Here is a 22,873-nt window from a genome sequence, read left to right as displayed (position 1 = left end):
ACCTGTAAAGGCAGAGAAAGAATTATCCGGTCCTTTTGCGCTTACCATTTCCCAGAACCTCCTGCAGGTGTTCACAGTGGCGAAGGTGACGAAGAAGATCCCCGTCAAGAAGGTCTGGATGCTGAGGGTGTCCGACCTGGAGAAGCCTCGATCCAGCAGCATCTTCTGGCAGAACACGTCCGAGGACATGTCCGGCACCCTCCCATCCACTTCCTTCAGCTTCAGGGCCACCGTCTGCCGCATCCATGGCTCCAGGGCTGGAGCTTCGTGGCGGGGCTTCTGGGGTCCCTTCTGCTGGCCAGTCGTGGAGGCAGAGTCCTTGGGGTCAGAATCGGCTCCTGGCTGGGCCCTCCTGGCTGTCCCCAGCTCCAGGCTCTTCTTTTCGGCCTTCCTCGCAGCGCTTGCCATGGCTTTCCTCCTGCAGTTACTTCTTGGAGCTGGATCTGGAACTCTTCCCGGAATGGGTGGAGCTATGCAGATTCTTCTCCCGTCGTGTTCTGGACAAATTCCCCGAAAGGTCTTTGTCTCGATGATTTTCTTCCTCGAAGATTCCACAGGACAGCCCGATTCTTCTCCGAGTCTTCGTCTTCTTCTGGATTCTTTAGAGCTTCTTCCTCCCACCGATATCCGCCTTCGTTCTCCGATGTCAGCTGGGATCCGAAGCTCTTCTCCTTCCGAGTTCGATCGCTCTCGTCAAGTGTAGATCGTAGCTCTTGTGTTCTTAAAAGAACAGATACTACACTTGATCTTAGCCAAAAGGCCGAGAAGCGATAACCAGAATTGGTTTCAAACTACGGAGCCACCCAAGGATCCTGAAAAGTCCATTTGTGGAGATGAGCTCCTGGACTCCCGTTAAGAAGACATGTTGTCAACCTCTAGATCCCTTACATGCCTGCACTTTTCGGCTTGCTGCTGCTGCAATCCACGCGTTTTAGATCTGCATAACTCCACCTCTTTAAACACAGCACCTTCACCCCCTGCTGTTCCCACCCGCCTCAACACCGTTGGAAGGGAGGAGAACCAATTAAGGCGGGGGGTGGGGTGGAACGAGCAGCTGTCTACCCTTAGCAGGAGGGCTCCTGATTACATACCTCTCCTGCTGCTGCTGCTGCTGGCTGTCCAGCAGCAGACTGAAGGTGCCTGCTGCTGTGCACAGGTATATAAAGGCTCAGAGCCTATTATGACACGCGCAGCCAGCGTTCCATTGCCACATTCCATCTACTGCAGGCAGGATACCTGGCTGGCTGAATGTCGCTGAGAAGCTCACAGAGACCGCCATAAGCAACAGTTTAACAGAATGCCACAGACTAATCAACCAAACTTTTTGGGTTGGGTTCTCTTTTATAGTCTGCAGGCATTAAATGAAAGAAGTCAGTGTTCCAGCAGAGGGAGACAACGTTTCAGAAAAGGCATTGTAGCAAACCAAAAAAGAAATTTTAAGCGCAGCAGAGTAACCAGCGCACATACCTGTTAGCTCAGGTGAGTTTAAAAGGCTGCTGTTGATAACAAGGGCATTTGCTAAATAGATGGTGTGTGTGCAACAATATACTGAAAGGTCAATTATATTGTGCAGCTTATCTCACCACCTGTAGTTATTTAGGTGAAAGCTCCAAAATGCTTGCCTAATATGTCTGTTTATCCAAAAGGAAGTAAAAAGGGAGAGCTAGAAAGATAGCATTGCATCACATTACATGGCAATGCAATGCACAGTTGCTGAAGTTGAACCAAAATGAGCTTGTAATCTGGCTTCTGCAACTTTGAACATGAAAAATCCAATGAGGAGAAGAAAAGCAAAGCCAAAGAGTCCATCCCAAAATCCGACAAACAAGCAAAATGAACAAAAAACATTGAATTCAATTCTTTCTGATTTTAGAAACTGCATTAAAGAAGGGGTGCACCGGTCCTGGAGATACTGCAATACCAGGTCAATGCGTGGAGTGGACAGAGCAAGCTCTTTTTCCATCTCCCTGTTCTAAAAATCCATTTAATATATGGTCCCCAGATAGGGGACGTATCAGATATTAAACTGATAAGAACAGATACTACACTTGATCTTAGCCAAAAGGCCGAGAAGCGATAACCAGAATTGGTTTCAAACTACGGAGCCACCCAAGGATCCTGAAAAGTCCATTTGTGGAGATGAGCTCCTGGACTCCCGTTAAGAAGACATGTTGTCAACCTCTAGATCCCTTACATGCCTGCACTTTTCGGCTTGCTGCTGCTGCAATCCACGCGTTTTAGATCTGCATAACTCCACCTCTTTAAACACAGCACCTTCACCCCCTGCTGTTCCCACCCGCCTCAACACCGTTGGAAGGGAGGAGAACCAATTAAGGCGGGGGGTGGGGTGGAACGAGCAGCTGTCTACCCTTAGCAGGAGGGCTCCTGATTACATACCTCTCCTGCTGCTGCTGCTGCTGGCTGTCCAGCAGCAGACTGAAGGTGGCTGCTGCTGTGCACAGGTATATAAAGGCTCAGAGCCTATTATGACACGCGCAGCCAGCGTTCCATTGCCACATTCCATCTACTGCAGGCAGGATACCTGGCTGGCTGAATGTCGCTGAGAAGCTCACAGAGACCGCCATAAGCAACAGTTTAACAGAATGCCACAGACTAATCAACCAAACTTTTTGGGTTGGGTTCTCTTTTATAGTCTGCAGGCATTAAATGAAAGAAGTCAGTGTTCCAGCAGAGGGAGACAACGTTTCAGAAAAGGCATTGTAGCAAACCAAAAAAGAAATTTTAAGCGCAGCAGAGTAACCAGCGCACATACCTGTTAGCTCAGGTGAGTTTAAAAGGCTGCTGTTGATAACAAGGGCATGTGCTAAATAGATGGTGTGTGTGCAACAATATACTGAAAGGTCAATTATATTGTGCAGCTTATCTCACCACCTGTAGTTATTTAGGTGAAAGCTCCAAAATGCTTGCCTAATATGTCTGTTTATCCAAAAGGAAGTAAAAAGGGAGAGCTAGAAAGATAGCATTGCATCACATTACATGGCAATGCAATGCACAGTTGCTGAAGTTGAACCAAAATGAGCTTGTAATCTGGCTTCTGCAACTTTGAACATGAAAAATCCAATGAGGAGAAGAAAAGCAAAGCCAAAGAGTCCATCCCAAAATCCGACAAACAAGCAAAATGAACAAAAAACATTGAATTCAATTCTTTCTGATTTTAGAAACTGCATTAAAGAAGGGGTGCACCGGTCCTGGAGATACTTCAATACCAGGTCAATGCGTGGAGTGGACAGAGCAAGCTCTTTTTCCATCTCCCTGTTCTAAAATTCCATTTAATATATGGTCCCCAGATAGGGGACGTATCAGATATTAAACTGATAAGAACAGATACTACACTTGATCTTAGCCAAAAGGCCGAGAAGCGATAACCAGAATTGGTTTCAAACTACGGAGCCACCCAAGGATCCTGAAAAGTCCATTTGTGGAGATGAGCTCCTGGACTCCCGTTAAGAAGACATGTTGTCAACCTCTAGATCCCTTACATGCCTGCACTTTTCGGCTTGCTGCTGCTGCAATCCACGCGTTTTAGATCTGCATAACTCCACCTCTTTAAACACAGCACCTTCACCCCCTGCTGTTCCCACCCGCCTCAACACCGTTGGAAGGGAGGAGAACCAATTAAGGCGGGGGGTGGGGTGGAACGAGCAGCTGTCTACCCTTAGCAGGAGGGCTCCTGATTACATACCTCTCCTGCTGCTGCTGCTGCTGGCTGTCCAGCAGCAGACTGAAGGTGGCTGCTGCTGTGCACAGGTATATAAAGGCTCAGAGCCTATTATGACACGCGCAGCCAGCGTTCCATTGCCACATTCCATCTACTGCAGGCAGGATACCTGGCTGGCTGAATGTCGCTGAGAAGCTCACAGAGACCGCCATAAGCAACAGTTTAACAGAATGCCACAGACTAATCAACCAAACTTTTTGGGTTGGGTTCTCTTTTATAGTCTGCAGGCATTAAATGAAAGAAGTCAGTGTTCCAGCAGAGGGAGACAACGTTTCAGAAAAGGCATTGTAGTAAACCAAAAAAGAAATTTTAAGCGCAGCAGAGTAACCAGCGCACATACCTGTTAGCTCAGGTGAATTTAAAAGGCTGCTGTTGATAACAAGGGCATTTGCTAAATAGATGGTGTGTGTGCAACAATATACTGAAAGGTCAATTATATTGTGCAGCTTATCTCACCACCTGTAGTTATTTAGGTGAAAGCTCCAAAATGCTTGCCTAATATGTCTGTTTATCCAAAAGGAAGTAAAAAGGGAGAGCTAGAAAGATAGCATTGCATCACATTACATGGCAATGCAATGCACAGTTGCTGAAGTTGAACCAAAATGAGCTTGTAATCTGGCTTCTGCAACTTTGAACATGAAAAATCCAATGAGGAGAAGAAAAGCAAAGCCAAAGAGTCCATCCCAAAATCCGACAAACAAGCAAAATGAACAAAAAACATTGAATTCAATTCTTTCTGATTTTAGAAACTGCATTAAAGAAGGGGTGCACCGGTCCTGGAGATACTGCAATACCAGGTCAATGCGTGGAGTGGACAGAGCAAGCTCTTTTTCCATCTCCCTGTTCTAAAAATCCATTTAATATATGGTCCCCAGATAGGGGACGTATCAGATATTAAACTGATAAGAACAGATACTACACTTGATCTTAGCCAAAAGGCCGAGAAGCGATAACCAGAATTGGTTTCAAACTACGGAGCCACCCAAGGATCCTGAAAAGTCCATTTGTGGAGATGAGCTCCTGGACTCCCGTTAAGAAGACATGTTGTCAACCTCTAGATCCCTTACATGCCTGCACTTTTCGGCTTACTGCTGCTGCAATCCACGCGTTTTAGATCTGCATAACTCCACCTCTTTAAACACAGCACCTTCACCCCCTGCTGTTCCCACCCGCCTCAACACCGTTGGAAGGGAGGAGAACCAATTAAGGCGGGGGGTGGGGTGGAACGAGCAGCTGTCTACCCTTAGCAGGAGGGCTCCTGATTACATACCTCTCCTGCTGCTGCTGCTGCTGGCTGTCCAGCAGCAGACTGAAGGTGGCTGCTGCTGTGCACAGGTATATAAAGGCTCAGAGCCTATTATGACACGCGCAGCCAGCGTTCCATTGCCACATTCCATCTACTGCAGGCAGGATACCTGGCTGGCTGAATGTCGCTGAGAAGCTCACAGAGACCGCCATAAGCAACAGTTTAACAGAATGCCACAGACTAATCAACCAAACTTTTTGGGTTGGGTTCTCTTTTATAGTCTGCAGGCATTAAATGAAAGAAGTCAGTGTTCCAGCAGAGGGAGACAACGTTTCAGAAAAGGCATTGTAGCAAACCAAAAAAGAAATTTTAAGCGCAGCAGAGTAACCAGCGCACATACCTGTTAGCTCAGGTGAGTTTAAAAGGCTGCTGTTGATAACAAGGGCATTTGCTAAATAGATGGTGTGTGTGCAACAATATACTGAAAGGTCAATTATATTGTGCAGCTTATCTCACCACCTGTAGTTATTTAAGTGAAAGCTCCAAAATGCTTGCCTAATATGTCTGTTTATCCAAAAGGAAGTAAAAAGGGAGAGCTAGAAAGATAGCATTGCATCACATTACATGGCAATGCAATGCACAGTTGCTGAAGTTGAACCAAAATGAGCTTGTAATCTGGCTTCTGCAACTTTGAACATGAAATATCCAATGAGGAGAAGAAAAGCAAAGCCAAAGAGTCCATCCCAAAATCCGACAAACAAGCAAAATGAACAAAAAACATTGAATTCAATTCTTTCTGATTTTAGAAACTGCATTAAAGAAGGGGTGCACCGGTCCTGGAGATACTGCAATACCAGGTCCATGCGTGGAGTGGACAGAGCAAGCTCTTTTTCCATCTCCCTGTTCTAAAAATCCATTTAATATATGGTCCCCAGATAGGGGACATATCAGATATTAAACTGATAAGAACAGATACTACACTTGATCTTAGCCAAAAGGCCGAGAAGCGATAACCAGAATTGGTTTCAAACTACGGAGCCACCCAAGGATCCTGAAAAGTCCATTTGTGGAGATGAGCTCCTGGACTCCCGTTAAGAAGACATGTTGTCAACCTCTAGATCCCTTACATGCCTGCACTTTTCGGCTTGCTGCTGCTGCAATCCACGCGTTTTAGATCTGCATAACTCCACCTCTTTAAACACAGCACCTTCACCCCCTGCTGTTCCCACCCGCCTCAACACCGTTGAAAGGGAGGAGAACCAATTAAGGCGGGGGGTGGGGTGGAACGAGCAGCTGTCTAGTCTTAGCAGGAGGGCTCCTGATTACATACCTCTCCTGCTGCTGCTGCTGCTGGCTGTCCAGCAGCAGACTGAAGGTGGCTGCTGCTGTGCACAGGTATATAAAGGCTCAGAGCCTATTATGACACGCGCAGCCAGCGTTCCATTGCCACATTCCATCTACTGCAGGCAGGATACCTGGCTGGCTGAATGTCGCTGAGAAGCTCACAGAGACCGCCATAAGCAACAGTTTAACAGAATGCCACAGACTAATCAACCAAACTTTTTGGGTTGGGTTCTCTTTTATAGTCTGCAGGCATTAAATGAAAGAAGTCAGTGTTCCAGCAGAGGGAGACAACGTTTCAGAAAAGGCATTGTAGCAAACCAAAAAAGAAATTTTAAGCGCAGCAGAGTAACCAGCGCACATACCTGTTAGCTCAGGTGAGTTTAAAAGGCTGCTGTTGATAACAAGGGCATTTGCTAAATAGATGGTGTGTGTGCAACAATATACTGAAAGGTCAATTATATTGTGCAGCTTATCTCACCACCTGTAGTTATTTAGGTGAAAGCTCCAAAATGCTTGCCTAATATGTCTGTTTATCCAAAAGGAAGTAAAAAGGGAGAGCTAGAAAGATAGCATTGCATCACATTACATGGCAATGCAATGCACAGTTGCTGAAGTTGAACCAAAATGAGCTTGTAATCTGGCTTCTGCAACTTTGAACATGAAAAATCCAATGAGGAGAAGAAAAGCAAAGCCAAAGAGTCCATCCCAAAATCCGACAAACAAGCAAAATGAACAAAAAACATTGAATTCAATTCTTTCTGATTTTAGAAACTGCATTAAAGAAGGGGTGCACCGGTCCTGGAGATACTGCAATACCAGGTCAATGCGTGGAGTGGACAGAGCAAGCTCTTTTTCCATCTCCCTGTTCTAAAAATCCATTTAATATATGGTCCCCAGATAGGGGACGTATCAGATATTAAACTGATAAGAACAGATACTACACTTGATCTTAGCCAAAAGGCCGAGAAGCGATAACCAGAATTGGTTTCAAACTACGGAGCCACCCAAGGATCCTGAAAAGTCCATTTGTGGAGATGAGCTCCTGGACTCCCGTTAAGAAGACATGTTGTCAACCTCTAGATCCCTTACATGCCTGCACTTTTCGGCTTGCTGCTGCTGCAATCCACGCGTTTTAGATCTGCATAACTCCACCTCTTTAAACACAGCACCTTCACCCCCTGCTGTTCCCACCCGCCTCAACACCGTTGGAAGGGAGGAGAACCAATTAAGGCGGGGGGTGGGGTGGAACGAGCAGCTGTCTACCCTTAGCAGGAGGGCTCCTGATTACATACCTCTCCTGCTGCTGCTGCTGCTGGCTGTCCAGCAGCAGACTGAAGGTGGCTGCTGCTGTGCACAGGTATATAAAGGCTCAGAGCCTATTATGACACGCGCAGCCAGCGTTCCATTGCCACATTCCATCTACTGCAGGCAGGATACCTGGCTGGCTGAATGTCGCTGAGAAGCTCACAGAGACCGCCATAAGCAACAGTTTAACAGAATGCCACAGACTAATCAACCAAACTTTTTGGGTTGGGTTCTCTTTTATAGTCTGCAGGCATTAAATGAAAGAAGTCAGTGTTCCAGCAGAGGGAGACAACGTTTCAGAAAAGGCATTGTAGCAAACCAAAAAAGAAATTTTAAGCGCAGCAGAGTAACCAGCGCACATACCTGTTAGCTCAGGTGAATTTAAAAGGCTGCTGTTGATAACAAGGGCATTTGCTAAATAGATGGTGTGTGTGCAACAATATACTGAAAGGTCAATTATATTGTGCAGCTTATCTCACCACCTGTAGTTATTTAGGTGAAAGCTCCAAAATGCTTGCCTAATATGTCTGTTTATCCAAAAGGAAGTAAAAAGGGAGAGCTAGAAAGATAGCATTGCATCACATTACATGGCAATGCAATGCACAGTTGCTGAAGTTGAACCAAAATGAGCTTGTAATCTGGCTTCTGCAACTTTGAACATGAAAAATCCAATGAGGAGAAGAAAAGCAAAGCCAAAGAGTCCATCCCAAAATCCGACAAACAAGCAAAATGAACAAAAAACATTGAATTCAATTCTTTCTGATTTTAGAAACTGCATTAAAGAAGGGGTGCACCGGTCCTGGAGATACTGCAATACCAGGTCAATGCGTGGAGTGGACAGAGCAAGCTCTTTTTCCATCTCCCTGTTCTAAAAATCCATTTAATATATGGTCCCCAGATAGGGGACGTATCAGATATTAAACTGATAAGAACAGATACTACACTTGATCTTAGCCAAAAGGCCGAGAAGCGATAACCAGAATTGGTTTCAAACTACGGAGCCACCCAAGGATCCTGAAAAGTCCATTTGTGGAGATGAGCTCCTGGACTCCCGTTAAGAAGACATGTTGTCAACCTCTAGATCCCTTACATGCCTGCACTTTTCGGCTTACTGCTGCTGCAATCCACGCGTTTTAGATCTGCATAACTCCACCTCTTTAAACACAGCACCTTCACCCCCTGCTGTTCCCACCCGCCTCAACACCGTTGGAAGGGAGGAGAACCAATTAAGGCGGGGGGTGGGGTGGAACGAGCAGCTGTCTACCCTTAGCAGGAGGGCTCCTGATTACATACCTCTCCTGCTGCTGCTGCTGCTGGCTGTCCAGCAGCAGACTGAAGGTGGCTGCTGCTGTGCACAGGTATATAAAGGCTCAGAGCCTATTATGACACGCGCAGCCAGCGTTCCATTGCCACATTCCATCTACTGCAGGCAGGATACCTGGCTGGCTGAATGTCGCTGAGAAGCTCACAGAGACCGCCATAAGCAACAGTTTAACAGAATGCCACAGACTAATCAACCAAACTTTTTGGGTTGGGTTCTCTTTTATAGTCTGCAGGCATTAAATGAAAGAAGTCAGTGTTCCAGCAGAGGGAGACAACGTTTCAGAAAAGGCATTGTAGCAAACCAAAAAAGAAATTTTAAGCGCAGCAGAGTAACCAGCGCACATACCTGTTAGCTCAGGTGAGTTTAAAAGGCTGCTGTTGATAACAAGGGCATTTGCTAAATAGATGGTGTGTGTGCAACAATATACTGAAAGGTCAATTATATTGTGCAGCTTATCTCACCACCTGTAGTTATTTAAGTGAAAGCTCCAAAATGCTTGCCTAATATGTCTGTTTATCCAAAAGGAAGTAAAAAGGGAGAGCTAGAAAGATAGCATTGCATCACATTACATGGCAATGCAATGCACAGTTGCTGAAGTTGAACCAAAATGAGCTTGTAATCTGGCTTCTGCAACTTTGAACATGAAATATCCAATGAGGAGAAGAAAAGCAAAGCCAAAGAGTCCATCCCAAAATCCGACAAACAAGCAAAATGAACAAAAAACATTGAATTCAATTCTTTCTGATTTTAGAAACTGCATTAAAGAAGGGGTGCACCGGTCCTGGAGATACTGCAATACCAGGTCCATGCGTGGAGTGGACAGAGCAAGCTCTTTTTCCATCTCCCTGTTCTAAAAATCCATTTAATATATGGTCCCCAGATAGGGGACATATCAGATATTAAACTGATAAGAACAGATACTACACTTGATCTTAGCCAAAAGGCCGAGAAGCGATAACCAGAATTGGTTTCAAACTACGGAGCCACCCAAGGATCCTGAAAAGTCCATTTGTGGAGATGAGCTCCTGGACTCCCGTTAAGAAGACATGTTGTCAACCTCTAGATCCCTTACATGCCTGCACTTTTCGGCTTGCTGCTGCTGCAATCCACGCGTTTTAGATCTGCATAACTCCACCTCTTTAAACACAGCACCTTCACCCCCTGCTGTTCCCACCCGCCTCAACACCGTTGAAAGGGAGGAGAACCAATTAAGGCGGGGGGTGGGGTGGAACGAGCAGCTGTCTAGTCTTAGCAGGAGGGCTCCTGATTACATACCTCTCCTGCTGCTGCTGCTGCTGGCTGTCCAGCAGCAGACTGAAGGTGGCTGCTGCTGTGCACAGGTATATAAAGGCTCAGAGCCTATTATGACACGCGCAGCCAGCGTTCCATTGCCACATTCCATCTACTGCAGGCAGGATACCTGGCTGGCTGAATGTCGCTGAGAAGCTCACAGAGACCGCCATAAGCAACAGTTTAACAGAATGCCACAGACTAATCAACCAAACTTTTTGGGTTGGGTTCTCTTTTATAGTCTGCAGGCATTAAATGAAAGAAGTCAGTGTTCCAGCAGAGGGAGACAACGTTTCAGAAAAGGCATTGTAGCAAACCAAAAAAGAAATTTTAAGCGCAGCAGAGTAACCAGCGCACATACCTGTTAGCTCAGGTGAGTTTAAAAGGCTGCTGTTGATAACAAGGGCATTTGCTAAATAGATGGTGTGTGTGCAACAATATACTGAAAGGTCAATTATATTGTGCAGCTTATCTCACCACCTGTAGTTATTTAGGTGAAAGCTCCAAAATGCTTGCCTAATATGTCTGTTTATCCAAAAGGAAGTAAAAAGGGAGAGCTAGAAAGATAGCATTGCATCACATTACATGGCAATGCAATGCACAGTTGCTGAAGTTGAACCAAAATGAGCTTGTAATCTGGCTTCTGCAACTTTGAACATGAAAAATCCAATGAGGAGAAGAAAAGCAAAGCCAAAGAGTCCATCCCAAAATCCGACAAACAAGCAAAATGAACAAAAAACATTGAATTCAATTCTTTCTGATTTTAGAAACTGCATTAAAGAAGGGGTGCACCGGTCCTGGAGATACTGCAATACCAGGTCAATGCGTGGAGTGGACAGAGCAAGCTCTTTTTCCATCTCCCTGTTCTAAAAATCCATTTAATATATGGTCCCCAGATAGGGGACGTATCAGATATTAAACTGATAAGAACAGATACTACACTTGATCTTAGCCAAAAGGCCGAGAAGCGATAACCAGAATTGGTTTCAAACTACGGAGCCACCCAAGGATCCTGAAAAGTCCATTTGTGGAGATGAGCTCCTGGACTCCCGTTAAGAAGACATGTTGTCAACCTCTAGATCCCTTACATGCCTGCACTTTTCGGCTTGCTGCTGCTGCAATCCACGCGTTTTAGATCTGCATAACTCCACCTCTTTAAACACAGCACCTTCACCCCCTGCTGTTCCCACCCGCCTCAACACCGTTGGAAGGGAGGAGAACCAATTAAGGCGGGGGGTGGGGTGGAACGAGCAGCTGTCTACCCTTAGCAGGAGGGCTCCTGATTACATACCTCTCCTGCTGCTGCTGCTGCTGGCTGTTCAGCAGCAGACTGAAGGTGGCTGCTGCTGTGCACAGGTATATAAAGGCTCAGAGCCTATTATGACACGCGCAGCCAGCGTTCCATTGCCACATTCCATCTACTGCAGGCAGGATACCTGGCTGGCTGAATGTCGCTGAGAAGCTCACAGAGACCGCCATAAGCAACAGTTTAACAGAATGCCACAGACTAATCAACCAAACTTTTTGGGTTGGGTTCTCTTTTATAGTCTGCAGGCATTAAATGAAAGAAGTCAGTGTTCCAGCAGAGGGAGACAACGTTTCAGAAAAGGCATTGTAGCAAACCAAAAAAGAAATTTTAAGCGCAGCAGAGTAACCAGCGCACATACCTGTTAGCTCAGGTGAGTTTAAAAGGCTGCTGTTGATAACAAGGGCATTTGCTAAATAGATGGTGTGTGTGCAACAATATACTGAAAGGTCAATTATATTGTGCAGCTTATCTCACCACCTGTAGTTATTTAGGTGAAAGCTCCAAAATGCTTGCCTAATATGTCTGTTTATCCAAAAGGAAGTAAAAAGGGAGAGCTAGAAAGATAGCATTGCATCACATTACATGGCAATGCAATGCACAGTTGCTGAAGTTGAACCAAAATGAGCTTGTAATCTGGCTTCTGCAACTTTGAACATGAAAAATCCAATGAGGAGAAGAAAAGCAAAGCCAAAGAGTCCATCCCAAAATCCGACAAACAAGCAAAATGAACAAAAAACATTGAATTCAATTCTTTCTGATTTTAGAAACTGCATTAAAGAAGGGGTGCACCGGTCCTGGAGATACTGCAATACCAGGTCAATGCGTGGAGTGGACAGAGCAAGCTCTTTTTCCATCTCCCTGTTCTAAAAATCCATTTAATATATGGTCCCCAGATAGGGGACGTATCAGATATTAAACTGATAAGAACAGATACTACACTTGATCTTAGCCAAAAGGCCGAGAAGCGATAACCAGAATTGGTTTCAAACTACGGAGCCACCCAAGGATCCTGAAAAGTCCATTTGTGGAGATGAGCTCCTGGACTCCCGTTAAGAAGACATGTTGTCAACCTCTAGATCCCTTACATGCCTGCACTTTTCGGCTTGCTGCTGCTGCAATCCACGCGTTTTAGATCTGCATAACTCCACCTCTTTAAACACAGCACCTTCACCCCCTGCTGTTCCCACCCGCCTCAACACCGTTGGAAGGGAGGAGAACCAATTAAGGCGGGGGGTGGGGTGGAACGAGCAGCTGTCTACCCTTAGCAGGAGGGCTCCTGATTACATACCTCTCCTGCTGCTGCTGCTGCTGGCTGTCCAGCAGCAGACTGAAGGTGGCTGCTGCTGTGCACAGGTATATAAAGGCTCAGAGCCTATTATGACACGCGCAGCCAGCGTTCCATTGCCACATTCCATCTACTGCAGGCAGGATACCTGGCTGGCTGAATGTCGCTGAGAAGCTCACAGAGACCGCCATAAGCAACAGTTTAACAGAATGCCACAGACTAATCAACCAAACTTTTTGGGTTGGGTTCTCTTTTATAGTCTGCAGGCATTAAATGAAAGAAGTCAGTGTTCCAGCAGAGGGAGACAACGTTTCAGAAAAGGCATTGTAGCAAACCAAAAAAGAAATTTTAAGCGCAGCAGAGTAACCAGCGCACATACCTGTTAGCTCAGGTGAGTTTAAAAGGCTGCTGTTGATAACAAGGGCATTTGCTAAATAGATGGTGTGTGTGCAACAATATACTGAAAGGTCAATTATATTGTGCAGCTTATCTCACCACCTGTAGTTATTTAGGTGAAAGCTCCAAAATGCTTGCCTAATATGTCTGTTTATCCAAAAGGAAGTAAAAAGGGAGAGCTAGAAAGATAGCATTGCATCACATTACATGGCAATGCAATGCACAGTTGCTGAAGTTGAACCAAAATGAGCTTGTAATCTGGCTTCTGCAACTTTGAACATGAAAAATCCAATGAGGAGAAGAAAAGCAAAGCCAAAGAGTCCATCCCAAAATCCGACAAACAAGCAAAATGAACAAAAAACATTGAATTCAATTCTTTCTGATTTTAGAAACTGCATTAAAGAAGGGGTGCACCGGTCCTGGAGATACTGCAATACCAGGTCAATGCGTGGAGTGGACAGAGCAAGCTCTTTTTCCATCTCCCTGTTCTAAAAATCCATTTAATATATGGTCCCCAGATAGGGGACGTATCAGATATTAAACTGATAAGAACAGATACTACACTTGATCTTAGCCAAAAGGCCGAGAAGCGATAACCAGAATTGGTTTCAAACTACGGAGCCACCCAAGGATCCTGAAAAGTCCATTTGTGGAGATGAGCTCCTGGACTCCCGTTAAGAAGACATGTTGTCAACCTCTAGATCCCTTACATGCCTGCACTTTTCGGCTTGCTGCTGCTGCAATCCACGCGTTTTAGATCTGCATAACTCCACCTCTTTAAACACAGCACCTTCACCCCCTGCTGTTCCCACCCGCCTCAACACCGTTGGAAGGGAGGAGAACCAATTAAGGCGGGGGGTGGGGTGGAACGAGCAGCTGTCTACCCTTAGCAGGAGGGCTCCTGATTACATACCTCTCCTGCTGCTGCTGCTGCTGGCTGTCCAGCAGCAGACTGAAGGTGGCTGCTGCTGTGCACAGATATATAAAGGCTCAGAGCCTATTATGACATGCGCAGCCAGCGTTCCATTGCCACATTCCATCTACTGCAGGCAGGATACCTGGCTGGCTGAATGTCGCTGAGAAGCTCACAGAGACCGCCATAAGCAACAGTTTAACAGAATGCCACAGACTAATCAACCAAACTTTTTGGGTTGGGTTCTCTTTTATAGTCTGCAGGCATTAAATGAAAGAAGTCAGTGTTCCAGCAGAGGGAGACAACGTTTCAGAAAAGGCATTGTAGCAAACCAAAAAAGAAATTTTAAGCGCAGCAGAGTAACCAGCGCACATACCTGTTAGCTCAGGTGAGTTTAAAAGGCTGCTGTTGATAACAAGGGCATTTGCTAAATAGATGGTGTGTGTGCAACAATATACTGAAAGGTCAATTATATTGTGCAGCTTATCTCACCACCTGTAGTTATTTAGGTGAAAGCTCCAAAATGCTTGCCTAATATGTCTGTTTATCCAAAAGGAAGTAAAAAGGGAGAGCTAGAAAGATAGCATTGCATCACATTACATGGCAATGCAATGCACAGTTGCTGAAGTTGAACCAAAATGAGCTTGTAATCTGGCTTCTGCAACTTTGAACATGAAAAATCCAATGAGGAGAAGAAAAGCAAAGCCAAAGAGTCCATCCCAAAATCCGACAAACAAGCAAAATGAACAAAAAACATTGAATTCAATTCTTTCTGATTTTAGAAACTGCATTAAAGAAGGGGTGCACCGGTCCTGGAGATACTGCAATACCAGGTCAATGCGTGGAATGGACAGAGCAAGCTCTTTTTCCATCTCCCTGTTCTAAAAATCCATTTAATATATGGTCCCCAGATAGGGGACGTATCAGATATTAAACTGATAAGAACAGATACTACACTTGATCTTAGCCAAAAGGCCGAGAAGCGATAACCAGAATTGGTTTCAAACTACGGAGCCACCCAAGGATCCTGAAAAGTCCATTTGTGGAGATGAGCTCCTGGACTCCTGTTAAGAAGACATGTTGTCAACCTCTAGATCCCTTACATGCCTGCACTTTTCGGCTTGCTGCTGCTGCAATCCACGCGTTTTAGATCTGCATAACTCCACCTCTTTAAACACAGCACCTTCACCCCCTGCTGTTCCCACCCGCCTCAACACCGTTGGAAGGGAGGAGAACCAATTAAGGCGGGGGGTGGGGTGGAACGAGCAGCTGTCTACCCTTAGCAGGAGGGCTCCTGATTACATACCTCTCCTGCTGCTGCTGCTGCTGGCTGTCCAGCAGCAGACTGAAGGTGGCTGCTGCTGTGCACAGGTATATAAAGGCTCAGAGCCTATTATGACACGCGCAGCCAGCGTTCCATTGCCACATTCCATCTACTGCAGGCAGGATACCTGGCTGGCTGAATGTTGCTGAGAAGCTCACAGAGACCGCCATAAGCAACAGTTTAACAGAATGCCACAGACTAATCAACCAAACTTTTTGGGTTGGGTTCTCTTTTATAGTCTGCAGGCATTAAATGAAAGAAGTCAGTGTTCCAGCAGAGGGAGACAACGTTTCAGAAAAGGCATTGTAGCAAACCAAAAAAGAAATTTTAAGCGCAGCAGAGTAACCAGCGCACATACCTGTTAGCTCAGGTGAGTTTAAAAGGCTGCTGTTGATAACAAGGGCATTTGCTAAATAGATGGTGTGTGTGCAACAATATACTGAAAGGTCAATTATATTGTGCAGCTTATCTCACCACCTGTAGTTATTTAGGTGAAAGCTCCAAAATGCTTGCCTAATATGTCTGTTTATCCAAAAGGAAGTAAAAAGGGAGAGCTAGAAAGATAGCATTGCATCACATTACATGGCAATGCAATGCACAGTTGCTGAAGTTGAACCAAAATGAGCTTGTAATCTGGCTTCTGCAACTTTGAACATGAAAAATCCAATGAGGAGAAGAAAAGCAAAGCCAAAGAGTCCATCCCAAAATCCGACAAACAAGCAAAATGAACAAAAAACATTGAATTCAATTCTTTCTGATTTTAGAAACTGCATTAAAGAAGGGGTGCACCGGTCCTGGAGATATTGCAATACCAGGTCAATGCGTGGAGTGGACAGAGCAAGCTCTTTTTCCATCTCCCTGTTCTAAAAATCCATTTAATATATGGTCCCCAGATAGGGGACGTATCAGATATTAAACTGATAAGAACAGATACTACACTTGATCTTAGCCAAAAGGCCGAGAAGCGATAACCAGAATTGGTTTCAAACTACGGAGCCACCCAAGGATCCTGAAAAGTCCATTTGTGGAGATGAGCTCCTGGACTCCCGTTAAGAAGACATGTTGTCAACCTCTAGATCCCTTACATGCCTGCACTTTTCGGCTTGCTGCTGCTGCAATCCACGCGTTTTAGATCTGCATAACTCCACCTCTTTAAACACAGCACCTTCACCCCCTGCTGTTCCCACCCGCCTCAACACCGTTGGAAGGGAGGAGAACCAATTAAGGCGGGGGGTGGGGTGGAACGAGCAGCTGTCTACCCTTAGCAGGAGGGCTCCTGATTACATACCTCTCCTGCTGCTGCTGCTGCTGGCTGTCCAGCAGCAGACTGAAGGTGGCTGCTGCTGTGCACAGGTATATAAAGGCTCAGAGCCTATTATGACACGCGCAGCCAGCGTTCCATTGCCACATTCCATCTACTGCAGGCAGGATACCTGGCTGGCTGAATGTCGCTGAGAAGCTCACAGAGACCGCCATAAGCAACAGTTTAACAGAATGCCACAGACTAATCAACCAAACTTTTTAGGTTGGGTTCTCTTTTATAGTCTGCAGGCATTAAATGAAAGAAGTCAGTGTTCCAGCAGAGGGAGACAACGTTTCAGAAAAGGCATTGTAGCAAACCAAAAAAGAAATTTTAAGCGCAGCAGAGTAACCAGCGCACATACCTGTTAGCTCAGGTGAGTTTAAAAGGCTGCTGTTGATAACAAGGGCATTTGCTAAATAGATGGTGTGTGTGCAACAATATACTGAAAGGTCAATTATATTGTGCAGCTTATCTCACCACCTGTAGTTATTTAGGTGAAAGCTCCAAAATGCTTGCCTAATATGTCTGTTTATCCAAAAGGAAGTAAAAAGGGAGAGCTAGAAAGATAGCATTGCATCACATTACATGGCAATGCAATGCACAGTTGCTGAAGTTGAACCAAAATGAGCTTGTAATCTGGCTTCTGCAACTTTGAACATGAAAAATCCAATGAGGAGAAGAAAAGCAAAGCCAAAGAGTCCATCCCAAAATCCGACAAACAAGCAAAATGAACAAAAAACATTGAATTCAATTCTTTCTGATTTTAGAAACTGCATTAAAGAAGGGGTGCACCAGTCCTGGAGATACTGCAATACCAGGTCAATGCATGGAGTGGACAGAGCAAGCTCTTTTTCCATCTCCCTGTTCTAAAAATCCATTTAATATATGGTCCCCAGATAGGGGACGTATCAGATATTAAACTGATAAGAACAGATACTACACTTGATCTTAGCCAAAAGGCCGAGAAGCGATAACCAGAATTGGTTTCAAACTACGGAGCCACCCAAGGATCCTGAAAAGTCCATTTGTGGAGATGAGCTCCTGGACTCCCGTTAAGAAGACATGTTGTCAACCTCTAGATCCCTTACATGCCTGCACTTTTCGGCTTGCTGCTGCTGCAATCCACGCGTTTTAGATCTGCATAACTCCACCTCTTTAAACACAGCACCTTCACCCCCTGCTGTTCCCACCCGCCTCAACACCGTTGGAAGGGAGGAGAACCAATTAAGGCGGGGGGTGGGGTGGAACGAGCAGCTGTCTACCCTTAGCAGGAGGGCTCCTGATTACATACCTCTCCTGCTGCTGCTGCTGCTGGCTGTCCAGCAGCAGACTGAAGGTGGCTGCTGCTGTGCACAGGTATATAAAGGCTCAGAGCCTATTATGACACGCGCAGCCAGCGTTCCATTGCCACATTCCATCTACTGCAGGCAGGATACCTGGCTGGCTGAATGTCGCTGAGAAGCTTACAGAGACCGCCATAAGCAACAGTTTAACAGAATGCCACAGACTAATCAACCAAACTTTTTGGGTTGGGTTCTCTTTTATAGTCTGCAGGCATTAAATTAAAGAAGTCAGTGTTCCAGCAGAGGGAGACAACGTTTCAGAAAAGGCATTGTAGCAAACCAAAAAAGAAATTTTAAGCGCAGCAGAGTAACCAGCACACATACCTGTTAGCTCAGGTGAGTTTAAAAGGCTGCTGTTGATAACAAGGGCATTTGCTAAATAGATGGTGTGTGTGCAACAATATACTGAAAGGTCAATTATATTTTGCAGCTTATCTCACCACCTGTAGTTATTTAGGTGAAAGCTCCAAAATGCTTGCCTAATATGTCTGTTTATCCAAAAGGAAGTAAAAAGGGAGAGCTAGAAAGATAGCATTGCATCACATTACATGGCAATGCAATGCACAGTTGCTGAAGTTGAACCAAAATTAGCTTGTAATCTGGCTTCTGCAACTTTGAACATGAAAAATCCAATGAGGAGAAGAAAAGCAAAGCTAAAGAGTCCATCCCAAAATCCGACAAACAAGCAAAATGAACAAAAAACATTGAATTCAATTCTTTCTGATTTTAGAAACTGCATTAAAGAAGGGGTGCACCGGTCCTGGAGATACTGCAATACCAGGTCAATGCGTGGAGTGGACAGAGCAAGCTCTTTTTCCATCTCCCTGTTCTAAAAATCCATTTAATATATGGTCCCCAGATAGGGGACGTATCAGATATTAAACTGATAAGAACAGATACTACACTTGATCTTAGCCAAAAGGCCGAGAAGCGATAACCAGAATTGGTTTCAAACTACGGAGCCACCCAAGGATCCTGAAAAGTCCATTTGTGGAGATGAGCTCCTGGACTCCCATTAAGAAGACATGTTGTCAACCTCTAGATCCCTTACATGCCTGCACTTTTCGGCTTGCTGCTGCTGCAATCCACGCGTTTTAGATCTGCATAACTCCACCTCTTTAAACACAGCACCTTCACCCCCTGCTGTTCCCACCTGCCTCAACACCGTTGGAAGGGAGGAGAACCAATTAAGGCGGGGGGTGGGGTGGAACGAGCAGCTGTCTACCCTTAGCAGGAGGGCTCCTGATTACATACCTCTCCTGCTGCTGCTGCTGCTGGCTGTCCAGCAGCAGACTGAAGGTGGCTGCTGCTGTGCACAGGTATATAAAGGCTCAGAGCCTATTATGACACGCGCAGCCAGCGTTCCATTGCCACATTCCATCTACTGCAGGCAGGATACCTGGCTGGCTGAATGTCGCTGAGAAGCTCACAGAGACCGCCATAAGCAACAGTTTAACAGAATGCCACAGACTAATCAACCAGACTTTTTGGGTTGGGTTCTCTTTTATAGTCTGCAGGCATTAAATGAAAGAAGTCAGTTTTCCAGCAGAGGGAGACAACGTTTCAGAAAAGGCATTGTAGCAAACCAAAAAAGAAATTTTAAGCGCAGCAGAGTAACCAGCGCACATACCTGTTAGCTCAGGTGAGTTTAAAAGGCTGCTGTTGATAACAAGGGCATTTGCTAAATAGATGGTGTGTGTGCAACAATATACTGAAAGGTCAATTATATTGTGCAGCTTATCTCACCACCTGTAGTTATTTAGGTGAAAGCTCCAAAATGCTTGCCTAATATGTCTGTTTATCCAAAAGGAAGTAAAAAGGGAGAGCTAGAAAGATAGCATTGCATCACATTACATGGCAATGCAATGCACAGTTGCTGAAGTTGAACCAAAATGAGCTTGTAATCTGGCTTCTGCAACTTTGAACATGAAAAATCCAATGAGGAGAAGAAAAGCAAAGCCAAAGAGTCCATCCCAAAATCCGACAAACAAGCAAAATGAACAAAAAACATTGAATTCAATTCTTTCTGATTTTAGAAACTGCATTAAAGAAGGGGTGCACCGGTCCTGGAGATACTGCAATACCAGGTCAATGCGTGGAGTGGACAGAGCAAGCTCTTTTTCCATCTCCCTGTTCTAAAAATCCATTTAATATATGGTCCCCAGATAGGGGACGTATCAGATATTAAACTGATAAGAACAGATTTTTTTTTTTTGAAAGCCCGAATTCGTGTACAAAACCCGAGTGCGCTTAAAAAAGTGACAAGTGCCACAAAAAAAGTGCACTAGGATGCTGGTCTTCTTGAAACCCTCTCCAAAAGGAGAAGGGTCCCCCAAACCATTCCCCGTCCCTCCGAGCCAAAAGGCCACAGCGAGGAACAGGGACAAAAAGCCACCTCCAGCCGAAGCCAGAGGCGACCCAATCTTACCCCCAGCACCTGCCCGAGTTCTCACCCGAGCAAGGCACTGGGAGCCAAAGACTGTGCTCCCCTCCCGGAAGAGGGGAGCCAACAACGCTCTCCTCCCGAAAGAGGAGAGCCAGGGGGGTTCAGGGGGGAGCGGAACCTGATGGCCACACACTCCCCCCCTAGACCTGCCAAGAGAGGAACCCGTAAGGGAACCGCATCCCGACAAAATCCTAGTAGGACGTGACACACGTGAATAAGTGGACACACAGTGACAAAGAAATTAAATAAATAGTGAAGGTTTCACAGTATAATACTGCCCGGACCTTCGACCGGGAATTGAAAAATTCCCCATCCTAAGGCCAGAAGGCCCGGAATAAGGGTGTGTGCGAAGAAAGAAAATTTGAAGTGCTTGTGCAAATGTGCCATAAACTCAAGTGGGGTTCCCAATCCCAGTGAGTTAAGGCACCCCAGGGTCACCACTCCTGGGGCACTTCACACTTCGGGCTTTCGATCTTCCCCGGCCCAATGGCGTCGATCCTGGGGGGCCATGCTTTCCACCAGATGACTATATTAGCCAACTGGCGTACTAACAAGCGCCTAAACCCCAGTGTGCATAATGTATCAATCTACTAGGGCGGCCAACATCCAAAACCGCCTTTTCGAAAGATACTACACTTGATCTTAGCCAAAAGGCCGAGAAGCGATAACCAGAATTGGTTTCAAACTACGGAGCCACCCAAGGATCCTGAAAAGTCCATTTGTGGAGATGAGCTCCTGGACTCCCGTTAAGAAGACATGTTGTCAACCTCTAGATCCCTTACATGCCTGCACTTTTCGGCTTGCTGCTGCTGCAATCCACGCGTTTTAGATCTGCATAACTCCACCTCTTTAAACACAGCACCTTCACCCCCTGCTGTTCCCACCCGCCTCAACACCGTTGGAAGGGAGGAGAACCAATTAAGGCGGGGGGTGGGGTGGAACGAGCAGCTGTCTACCCTTAGCAGGAGGGCTCCTGATTACATACCTCTCCTGCTGCTGCTGCTGCTGGCTGTCCAGCAGCAGACTGAAGGTGGCTGCTGCTGTGCACAGGTATATAAAGGCTCAGAGCCTATTATGACACGCGCAGCCAGCGTTCCATTGCCACATTCCATCTACTGCAGGCAGGATACCTGGCTGGCTGAATGTCGCTGAGAAGCTCACAGAGACCGCCATAAGCAGCAGTTTAACAGAATGCCACAGACTAATCAACCAAACTTTTTGGGTTGGGTTCTCTTTTATAGTCTGCAGGCATTAAATGAAAGAAGTCAGTGTTCCAGCAGAAGGAGACAACGTTTCAGAAAAGGCATTGTAGCAAACCAAAAAAGAAATTTTAAGCGCAGCAGAGTAACCAGCGCACATACCTGTTAGCTCAGGTGAGTTTAAAAGGCTGCTGTTGATAACAAGGGCATTTGCTAAATAGATGGTGTGTGTGCAACAATATACTGAAAGGTCAATTATATTGTGCAGCTTATCTCACCACCTGTAGTTATTTAGGTGAAAGCTCCAAAATGCTTGCCTAATATGTCTGTTTATCCAAAAGGAAGTAAAAAGGGAGAGCTAGAAAGATAGCATTGCATCACATTACATGGCAATGCAATGCACAGTTGCTGAAGTTGAACCAAAATGAGCTTGTAATCTGGCTTCTGCAACTTTGAACATGAAAAATCCAATGAGGAGAAGAAAAGCAAAGCCAAAGAGTCCATCCCAAAATCCGACAAACAAGCAAAATGAACAAAAAACATTGAATTCAATTCTTTCTGATTTTAGAAACTGCATTAAAGAAGGGGTGCACCGGTCCTGGAGATACTGCAATACCAGGTCAATGCGTGGAGTGGACAGAGCAAGCTCTTTTTCCATCTCCCTGTTCTAAAAATCCATTTAATATATGGTCCCCAGATAGGGGACGTATCAGATATTAAACTGATAAGAACAGATACTACACTTGATCTTAGCCAAAAGGCCGAGAAGCGATAACCAGAATTGGTTTCAAACTACGGAGCCACCCAAGGATCCTGAAAAGTCCATTTGTGGAGATGAGCTCCTGGACTCCCGTTAAGAAGACATGTTGTCAACCTCTAGATCCCTTACATGCCTGCACTTTTCGGCTTGCTGCTGCTGCAATCCACGCGTTTTAGATCTGCATAACTCCACCTCTTTAAACACAGCACCTTCACCCCCTGCTGTTCCCACCCGCCTCAACACCGTTGGAAGGGAGGAGAACCAATTAAGGCGGGGGGTGGGGTGGAACGAGCAGCTGTCTACCCTTAGCAGGAGGGCTCCTGATTACATACCTCTCCTGCTGCTGC

General features: G+C 45.6%; 15 non-coding genes and 3 pseudogenes across 15 annotated transcripts; all 18 read right to left on the bottom strand.

Moving 5' to 3' along the window:
• Positions 1-694: 694 nt before the first annotated feature.
• LOC141211827 (U2 spliceosomal RNA) lies at positions 695-772 on the bottom strand (annotated as a pseudogene).
• A 1,115-nt stretch (positions 773-1,887) lies between these two features.
• On the bottom strand, positions 1,888-2,078 carry LOC141211338 (U2 spliceosomal RNA). The gene has a single exon (XR_012281316.1). It is a non-coding gene; the product is annotated as a U2 spliceosomal RNA (small nuclear RNA).
• A 1,115-nt stretch (positions 2,079-3,193) lies between these two features.
• LOC141211551 (U2 spliceosomal RNA) lies at positions 3,194-3,384 on the bottom strand. The gene has a single exon (XR_012281522.1). It is a non-coding gene; the product is annotated as a U2 spliceosomal RNA (small nuclear RNA).
• Positions 3,385-4,499: 1,115 nt separating this feature from the next.
• On the bottom strand, positions 4,500-4,690 carry LOC141211337 (U2 spliceosomal RNA). Its single transcript, XR_012281315.1, has one exon. It is a non-coding gene; the product is annotated as a U2 spliceosomal RNA (small nuclear RNA).
• A 1,115-nt stretch (positions 4,691-5,805) lies between these two features.
• LOC141211488 (U2 spliceosomal RNA) lies at positions 5,806-5,996 on the bottom strand. The gene has a single exon (XR_012281461.1). It is a non-coding gene; the product is annotated as a U2 spliceosomal RNA (small nuclear RNA).
• A 1,115-nt stretch (positions 5,997-7,111) lies between these two features.
• Positions 7,112-7,302, bottom strand: LOC141211336 (U2 spliceosomal RNA). The gene has a single exon (XR_012281314.1). It is a non-coding gene; the product is annotated as a U2 spliceosomal RNA (small nuclear RNA).
• Positions 7,303-8,417: 1,115 nt separating this feature from the next.
• LOC141211334 (U2 spliceosomal RNA) lies at positions 8,418-8,608 on the bottom strand. Its single transcript, XR_012281312.1, has one exon. It is a non-coding gene; the product is annotated as a U2 spliceosomal RNA (small nuclear RNA).
• Positions 8,609-9,723: 1,115 nt separating this feature from the next.
• LOC141211487 (U2 spliceosomal RNA) lies at positions 9,724-9,914 on the bottom strand. The gene has a single exon (XR_012281460.1). It is a non-coding gene; the product is annotated as a U2 spliceosomal RNA (small nuclear RNA).
• A 1,115-nt stretch (positions 9,915-11,029) lies between these two features.
• LOC141211333 (U2 spliceosomal RNA) lies at positions 11,030-11,220 on the bottom strand. The gene has a single exon (XR_012281311.1). It is a non-coding gene; the product is annotated as a U2 spliceosomal RNA (small nuclear RNA).
• A 1,115-nt stretch (positions 11,221-12,335) lies between these two features.
• Positions 12,336-12,526, bottom strand: LOC141211332 (U2 spliceosomal RNA). Its single transcript, XR_012281310.1, has one exon. It is a non-coding gene; the product is annotated as a U2 spliceosomal RNA (small nuclear RNA).
• Positions 12,527-13,641: 1,115 nt separating this feature from the next.
• Positions 13,642-13,832, bottom strand: LOC141211331 (U2 spliceosomal RNA). The gene has a single exon (XR_012281309.1). It is a non-coding gene; the product is annotated as a U2 spliceosomal RNA (small nuclear RNA).
• A 1,115-nt stretch (positions 13,833-14,947) lies between these two features.
• On the bottom strand, positions 14,948-15,138 carry LOC141211454 (U2 spliceosomal RNA). The gene has a single exon (XR_012281428.1). It is a non-coding gene; the product is annotated as a U2 spliceosomal RNA (small nuclear RNA).
• Positions 15,139-16,253: 1,115 nt separating this feature from the next.
• Positions 16,254-16,444, bottom strand: LOC141211423 (U2 spliceosomal RNA). Its single transcript, XR_012281398.1, has one exon. It is a non-coding gene; the product is annotated as a U2 spliceosomal RNA (small nuclear RNA).
• A 1,115-nt stretch (positions 16,445-17,559) lies between these two features.
• LOC141211458 (U2 spliceosomal RNA) lies at positions 17,560-17,750 on the bottom strand. The gene has a single exon (XR_012281432.1). It is a non-coding gene; the product is annotated as a U2 spliceosomal RNA (small nuclear RNA).
• Positions 17,751-18,865: 1,115 nt separating this feature from the next.
• Positions 18,866-19,056, bottom strand: LOC141211330 (U2 spliceosomal RNA). The gene has a single exon (XR_012281308.1). It is a non-coding gene; the product is annotated as a U2 spliceosomal RNA (small nuclear RNA).
• Positions 19,057-20,171: 1,115 nt separating this feature from the next.
• On the bottom strand, positions 20,172-20,347 carry LOC141211754 (U2 spliceosomal RNA; annotated as a pseudogene).
• A 794-nt stretch (positions 20,348-21,141) lies between these two features.
• On the bottom strand, positions 21,142-21,233 carry LOC141211863 (U2 spliceosomal RNA; annotated as a pseudogene).
• Positions 21,234-22,348: 1,115 nt separating this feature from the next.
• Positions 22,349-22,539, bottom strand: LOC141211329 (U2 spliceosomal RNA). Its single transcript, XR_012281307.1, has one exon. It is a non-coding gene; the product is annotated as a U2 spliceosomal RNA (small nuclear RNA).
• Between the last annotated feature and the right edge of the window lie 334 nt (positions 22,540-22,873).

Source organism: Phyllobates terribilis, unplaced genomic scaffold (genome assembly GCF_046119375.1).
Source record: "Phyllobates terribilis strain yellow unplaced genomic scaffold, ASM4611937v1 Scaffold_170__1_contigs__length_4071412, whole genome shotgun sequence".
NCBI lineage: Eukaryota > Metazoa > Chordata > Amphibia > Anura > Dendrobatidae > Phyllobates > Phyllobates terribilis.
This window is presented reverse-complemented; position numbering and strand designations above follow the sequence as displayed.